Source organism: Cygnus olor, chromosome 4, assembly GCF_009769625.2.
Source record: "Cygnus olor isolate bCygOlo1 chromosome 4, bCygOlo1.pri.v2, whole genome shotgun sequence".
Lineage (NCBI taxonomy): Eukaryota > Metazoa > Chordata > Aves > Anseriformes > Anatidae > Cygnus > Cygnus olor.
In genome coordinates this window covers 70,897,439-70,905,774 of record NC_049172.1, presented here as the reverse complement: position 1 = coordinate 70,905,774, position 8,336 = coordinate 70,897,439, and the positions used below count along the sequence as shown (strand labels likewise).

General features: G+C 34.8%; 1 long non-coding RNA gene across 1 annotated transcript; it reads left to right on the top strand.

Moving 5' to 3' along the window:
- The first annotated feature begins 3,569 nt into the window (after positions 1-3,569).
- On the top strand, positions 3,570-8,110 carry LOC121069499. Its single transcript, XR_005819459.1, has 3 exons — positions 3,570-3,704; positions 7,264-7,490; positions 7,607-8,110. It is a non-coding gene; the product is annotated as an uncharacterized LOC121069499 (long non-coding RNA).
- The last annotated feature ends 226 nt before the right edge of the window (positions 8,111-8,336 follow it).

Here is an 8,336-nt window from a genome sequence, read left to right as displayed (position 1 = left end):
ACAGTCACATGAAGTCAGGGAGAAATATTCTCTGGCTGATGACAATTATTTTAAAGTCAAAATCAACAATAATAAAGTTATCTTGCTTATGAGATCAATATAAATATTTAATGCAATACTTTTAAAACATGGGGGGCACAGATAGACCAGAAAGGTAGTAGAAAGAAAAAGGATTTAGTTGGCCTTTTAGTTGCATCTTTAAGAATATCATGTTTTTTTCTATTCACTTCCTTGCTGCTCTATCAATCTGTACCACAATTTACTATGGAATGAATCTGCAGGAGAAAAAAAAAATTTACTGTTTTCCCTCTAAATAGCTATCAGCATGTCCTTTCTCTATAAATCCTAGTGAGATCCCTGGTGGTGGCATAACTGTTAACAAATACAGAAAGTGATATGGAATAGCTCCATTTCCCCAGCATATTAAAACTACAGTTGTCAGCATTTAATGTCTCTGATATCCTTAACCCCCTACAAGTTGTAGAATTAGCTGAAGCTTTGCCTCCAGGTATCCCATCAGGATGCTCCAATACAGAGATTTACATTCAGTGTAACTCTCTAGGAGTAAAATATCTTTTTTGACATACTTAATGTGTCATAATAACTGCAAATTTATTGTATCAGGCATAAACCATTTTCTCCTTCATACATGCCTGGAGCAAGGAGGCAACATCACTATTACCATAAGTATGCTACACTGAATGAACAAATATGTAGAAGCCTTACTGCATGCTTCAATCATTTACATTATTTTTAAATGATATAATTTTAAAATATGTTCTTTTTAGAGTCATAAATGAGAATGGAACAGATGGTTAGAACTTAATTTAGAGTAATTTGTCTATTAAAATACACTGCATTGCCAGTGAGTCTTCATTATAACAGTAACTCATTACAAGGGAGTTGTAATTTATTGGGTAGACTGCAAGGTATTGGACCTTTAGGAAAAGTTTACAATCTTAGAGGACTCACTAGGAGAAGTGAACTCTGATGAGTTTTTTAATATAAGATTTTTGAGTGGAAAAAAAAAAAGAAAAAAGAAAAGAAAGAAAAGAAAGATTTGAGCTAAGATTCATGGTCCTTTCAGACTTCCCATCATTCCGAGACAAAAAAAAATATTCACATAAACCAAAAAAAAAAAAGAACTTTATATAATTTTATCAATGAATCTCTTAGTTTGCACTGACTTTAGCTATTTGTCATGTACAAAATTACTCTTTCTCATTACAGCAATAAATACATTTGTATAAGTAATTACTTAGAAGTATTTTGAATGAGAAGATGATACATATTGGAATTCATTGATGTATTGTTCTCTATGTTGGAAACTTATTTTAAATTTGTGTTTTGTTTTGTTGTTTTTTTTTTAATACAAAAGCTCAATAACACTTTGAATGTTTTCAGTCTATGCTAGCATCAATTTTATGTTAATTATCCATCTTCAGGAGAAAGGAATGAGCAACAGGAAGGCAAAAAGCACACATGGGATATAATAATTTAGGCTAATCCAAGCTAAACATAATATAAGGGACTTTTAAGGGATATAGAATATAGAAAGCATAAGTTTATTTTAGAGAACTGCTGATATAGTCAAACTAACATCAAGTGAAATAAATGTTTTGGGTTTTAATATACCTTCCACATGTCTAAATTATTTTTTTATTCCAGAAAGAAGATTCTTGTGTAATTATGATGAGAATACTGAAAATTTTTCTTTAATATTTAGCAGTTGTTCAAAAAATTCAGTAAACAGTTACAAACAAAATGATGAATAAATAATACTAAAGCAATTATGAAACATGCATTACCTAACTCTACACATATATATACCTATTCATATAAATATATGTATGTATGTATGCATCTATATAACTCCTTATTTGGAAATGCAGTGTTCATGTTGGTTGTGGACTAGCAGTAATAAGAGAACGCTGGCAAAATATTAAAAACCTGCAGTATTATGAAAATCTTGTAAATATTTAATTGTGATGAAACTTTAGAATAACTGATGTGGAATGGTGCTGGGGCCACAAGACAAGTTCACAGCCCACCCACAAGTCTGAGGAGATGCAAAACCATAACTCTCAACTCCGAATGAAGACCATAATCCTATGTCCCTGGCTAGTTTGGTATTCTCCATCTTTCTTGTTAATACGTGCTACTCCATGAAACAATGCAAGAGTCAATGGGACTAAAACAAGTATGGTTATATATATACTGGTTAGTGGATAATACTGATGCACCATAATATCTGCAAATTTAATGTATCAAGTATTAGCCATCTTCTCCTTCATACGTGCTTGGAGCAAGGAGGAAACAGAAACTTGGGACAGAAGAGTCCTGAACTCTGGTCTGCTCCCAACATCACTTAAGCATTTTTTCCACAGCTGTATAATGCCTTAGAAACATTCACATCTCCAAAGGCAATGATTTCTGATTGAGATATTTTAGAACTACGTTACTGATGAAGACCTGCTGTGAGAGGTCTAATTTTCTACTCTTATATGAATGCGTTTTATTTGATGTAAACAAGATATTCTGCTTTCCAAAATGACTGCATAAATTAAAGCTTTGCTCTGTTTAGAACACATGCAAATATGACTGGCAATATGGGAGGAAAAAAAAAAAAAGAGAGAGAAGAAGAAATAAAAATACATCCTACAAGGCTAGGTTTGTTTTAAAACAAGACACTAACTAGATTTCACATACTAGTTTCAGTTGATAACAAGAGCCTTGTCTTCTGGATTGTATAAAACCAGAAAAAGCATTAGAGAATGGAATGAACCAGATAACATTGTATGATTTCCCCTTCTCAGATTGCTCTGAAGCTTGCCAAATATGCATCTTCCCAAGCCTGTGCCAAAACCTGAATAAATGTCTAATATTCCTCATGGCTTACATCTCATTTACAAGCCATATTTTATAAATATTAGTAGATATGTTTTATCTTTTGACAAATATCCAACCAATTACCAAAGTGTAAGACATAATTGATGACATTTGGTACTACAATAAGAGAAATCATTTGCAAAATTTTGTATGTAGATTTTGACTCTTTTTTTTGACTCTTAATTTCTAAGCAGAAATGAGCAAATAAAAACATGCAAACCCCAGACACCAGAACTTGATTAACTATGAAAAATAGTCAATTTCAGACTGTTAGGAATAAAATTTCAAGTCATTTCTTGATATGCACAAACTTTTTTAAGATAATGATAAGACCTAACTTTTGAAAATGTATGAAAATTAAGAGTCAGAAATCTACTCATATATCCCATTTTGGAGTTAGCATCATAACTCCTAGCGGCTTACCAAAAGCACCCATTGCACTCCGACTTTTGAGAGAAGCAGCAGTTGTCTCCTATTTTTCTGCTGGACATACAAAAGCAAATATCCCTCACAATGAAATTATATTTCTCCCTGTTGATTACAAAAAGGAGCTTAGAGTGAGTAGCTAAAACTGTAATATCTAACTTCTGGGCTTCCACATTTCTGTGAAAGTAATTCCATCCAAGACATTTTTTTTATTTTTTTTAGTTTGATTATGTTATATGTCTTCCTTGCAGTATGTCTACATGCTATCTTTAAATGACCCATTTTGCTGTGGCATGAAGTCTGATGCAAGCTAATTCCCTGTACCAGGAACTGTCATGCTAGTTCTGTCATGTGCACACAGGACTCTAACTTCCTGCTTGGTGATGGCTGTATGTGTTCCATGCATATATATATGTGTGTGTATATGTATATGTATATATATATTCTAGTATCATATATGCTTCTACAGATACTCAAGGACTAAATTCAAGTAACAAGTAATCTTGCAATAAGCTGAAGAGTTCAATTTGCATAGCAGACAATAAGCCCTAGCTGTAGCAATCCTTATATTCTCCAAGATTTCAACACCTACAAAAATCCTTCTTATGCTATCAATATCAAGGTGGGACACAGATTTCGTCTAATAGTCTCACCAAATATCATTGTGGTAATTAATGCATCTCTCTTCCTTCTTGAGAAAATTCTTCTAGTTCATTTGGATGAATTTTCTACATTTCAATTTTCAAAATTCATTTGGATGAATTTTCTACGTTTCAGTTGAGTATTTTCAACGATCTATTTGGATCCTGTGTTTTCCCACATCAGAGTTCACTTTCTAGAAGAAGGTTCTCTATATAAGGATAAATAATCAGCATGAAGGTTATTAGACTACTTCCAGAAAGAATAAAAATATTATAAATACTATTCAACAAGTTTTATGAAAAATATGTTCTGTGAAACAAACCCAATATCATTCTACAACAAGACTAAATCTGGTCAAAAATTAAACTGTGTTAATTTTGAATGCATTTAGACTTATCTCAGATATACACCTTTCTTCAATTAGTGTCTTCGAGGCACACTGAAATCCTCAGATGAGAAAGATTATTTCATAAGTGCAAAAATACTTTGACACTATATCAGACTTTGCAGAATTCCCAAAAGAAAATTATAATTCTCTGGCAGACAAAAATATGTTATTGGATTTATTATGCTGTCTGCAATGAAAGTCTTGGCAGTGTGGCTTTAGGGAGGGGTTCAAGGATGGCCTTCGTTCGCCCTGATGCTGAACCCAACCACTGAAAGTCTACAGGCCTACACATATTCATGCTGAATGCCAGGATCCACACTCTGCAAGGGTAACCCTCTGGACAAGGTGGACTTAGAATCAAAAAATAACTTCAGGATGAACAATGAAAGGATTAGTACCAGTCATTAATGCTAAAAAAAGTAATGCTATGAATGCACATAAAACCAAAGCTATTTGTTTACCTATTAAATATTCCTCCCCTAAAAACATAGCATCTTATGTATTCCTGCTTTCCAAAGGTATCTAGAAATAAATCCAAATACAGACAGGTTCTGAAGGATGGCAATGGAAATTCTTCTTGTTTGGCTTCCCTGGAAGATTCAGTGTGTCAGGGTTATTAATTATGGAGTACTCAGCACCTTTTCAATGGATATTGGAAAGGCAGAGCTTCATTTAGTTCCAGGTTTACAAGTAAATGTAAATGTGCTCTGTTCTTTCTTCTAAAGAGTATATAGAGTAACAATAATACAGAACAGTACCATAAATGTTTTCTGTAAGCAATAATAGATTTTTATAAGTTTAATGGAAGTTCACTTTTCTGGATCTTACTGGTTAAAATGATGGCTCTGGACGATTTAATGAAACGTGTGTGTAAATATTCAGAAAGGTTTTATAAACAGGAAACTTTTCACTTAGCCAAAGCAGAGGTTTTTGTTTGATTGTTTGTTTTTTTTTGAATAACAAATATACGGTATGATCTACTTTCAAAATCTCCAAGAAAATAGGCTAACATCTCATAGAAATCATTTGAATGTATGACCAGAAAAGCACTTAGTTATTCAAGTATTACTTTACCAGTGCTAAGCAATTTCAAAGCTACATTTTTCTTATCAATCTGATCCATAGTTCATATCTTTAAACATTCAGTTTACAAAAGCTTTCCCTTACAGAGACAGACATCAAGATTCATAGCAGCATATAATTGTGTAATGGATGGGTGAATGTTTCTTTGGTCTACAGCTTAAATTAGCAACTCCACATCAGATTTTAGTTATGATATAACAGATGCCAGGGTGCAGCAGGGGCTAGAAGTCCCTATGGGCTGGATGTCAAGAGCAATGGGGGCTCTTCATGGGGGCCCCCAGTACACAACACATGCCATTGCCAGAGAGCAGAGCAGACTTGGGGTGACAGCTGGAGCATGCCCCAGCACAGCGCATTGGGACAGAGATAAACCCAGGCCAGGCCAAACATCAGCCCACAGGTCCAGCCCAGCTCAGTGGTACCCATGGTGGGGAAGTCAAGGGCTTTCACAGCCCAACATCATACAACATCACTGGGGCAGGGACCGATGGCCCTTGGTTGAGCTGAAATGAGGTTCTGGGCCCATGGACAGGATGTGGGAGGGAATCCTAGGCAAGGTTGCTCAGGGCCATTAACACCTACCAGTGCCCACAGGGCACCGACAATGTAGATCAATTAAAAAAAAAAAAAGAGTAATGAAGTAGAAGAATGAAAAAAGCATAATGCTGCTAGCAAGAGAAAGGCTCCAAGTACTGGAAGAAACTTTTCTTTTTCCTTAAAATGCTTTCTATTCTTTTTCCTAGCCAGAGGTATAATTTGAAGTTCTAAGCACAAGACTGTGAGACAAAACTTTGAGCTGAGCACCAGAAGTATCATTACTTGCGCAAATCTCTTCAAATAAAGCCTTCTATTCTCTATGTGCTCAAAAATTGGTATAGTTTATTAATGAACTTATTTACATTGAAGAGATTAATTGCTTCTGCTCCAGGATTTGTAAGTAATATATCAGGCATTTGAAATGAGACTCAGCACCCATTAACTATGTCCAGTGACCTGAAAATATATTTTCCCCACAGCTCTTGATAAAGTCTTCAGGCATCAACACTACACACTTCTTATGACAAATGATGTTTCTCTGTAACATCCATCACTCTAAAACATTTTATACTGCCCTATATCATCCCTGAAGAATGAGAATAGTGTAGAAAACCAATACAAAAAGTATACAAATTCTCAAACTACATAACATCTTCAATGACTGTGCCCAATACACCAACCATACAAATTACTGTCAGGGATGATATTCAATATCAAATCAAAATATTTCGATTTATATACTCAATACCAGACAAATAATTTCAGAAGATCAAGAGTTTTGCTTATTTTGAGGAAATTCATTTGAATGAAGACCTAATTTTAAAGTCTTAACTCATTTCCCCAAAGAAGAAAAGCTGCAGTCATACTTCATTCACCTGAATACAAAGTCATGCATAGGTAATTAACTCTTAAAAGCTTCTAGAGAAAAATAAATAAATAAATAAATAAAAAGAAATTACAATGAATTTTCCTCTCCTGCACAGGTCAAGTGTCAGAAAATGAATTGAAACTTTTCTTAGCATCTCTTCTGCACATAGTTTAGTACTTTCATAACAATGCTAGCTGATCAAGTCATAACTGGAGGGAAGAACCTTAGCTTCCATAACTGGAAGGAAGAACCTAGTAAAGGGGATTATTTTGGTTAAGAAACTTGCACATCCCATCAGTGTAAGATACATGGTCTGACTCATGTACCTTTGTCAAGCTACAGCAGTATTTATACAAGGTCAATGGGGACACCTAGCAGTTTCTTTTTATGTTTAAGCTTTTTTTGTTTTCTTTTTTTTTTCCCCCCCAAGGACCAGCGACATCTTCTAGACATTTCTGTGTCTAGTAGAATTTAGTAGAATTCCAGCTACCTTGTGCTGAAGTGCTAAAAATCTGAGTGAGCTGAAATGTCTCTGCACCTGCCTTTCATCTCTAGTCTGCTGAGACTGATGGCCTAAGCATGTTCTGATTCATCTTGCCTGTCAGGCAACCCTGTCAACATACATAACATGGACAAAGGATGGCAAGCCTCTGGAGGGTAAAGTACTGCTTTGAGATGTGCTTAAAAAAGTATCAGATCAGATAGAGCATCAACTGCTCTGCTACTAGTGCTAAGTCAAAGACTAATACGATGCTTAATTATTTATTTATCAGGTAAGAAACAACCCATCTACTTCTGAGTAACTACAATATCATCTTAAGGACATTAAAGAGCTCCCAGGAAGGAGAAGCGGATTTCTGATTCCCTGAAGACAAATGAACATATGGAGCCTGAAGCGTATTTTTAAGTGAAGGTAGTGAGAGATGCAGGAAAGTCAGAGACTGTAGCTTTGAAGGCTGTGGGGAGGAGGAGGATCTTCACACAACTGCAAGCAGACCCAGACTGCTCAAAGGTTGTGGAAAGATTTTCCAAGAAACACAAAATTGTTTGGAATATATAGTGTTCAGCCCATATTAATCTAACTTTTGGACACCCTGTATTCTCCCAGATTATCTATCAAGTCCTCTAAACAGAGTGGGAGGGTAAATAGTGCCCATGACTAGAAACCCCAAGATTGATCTGGTACATAACTGAATAAATCCTTACCATAGCAAAAAGAGTGGAAACATTCCAGCTCTTATTCTGCTTCAAATTATTTAAAAAAAAATAATATGAAAAAGACAGAAACTGTACAGTCTCCTTAAATTCACATCAAAAGAAAAAGGATCCAAAAACTCTGAATATCTTCAGCTGCAAGGTAGGTTATTCTGCACCTTTCAGAGTTAAAGCGACAGAGTGATAATACTCCCCAAGGTACTGTTTTTCAAACAAGAAAAAAAAAAAGACTTTCTTAATACATAAACTTGCAAGAGACAAACTTCAGCACTGGGATTAATGAAATCT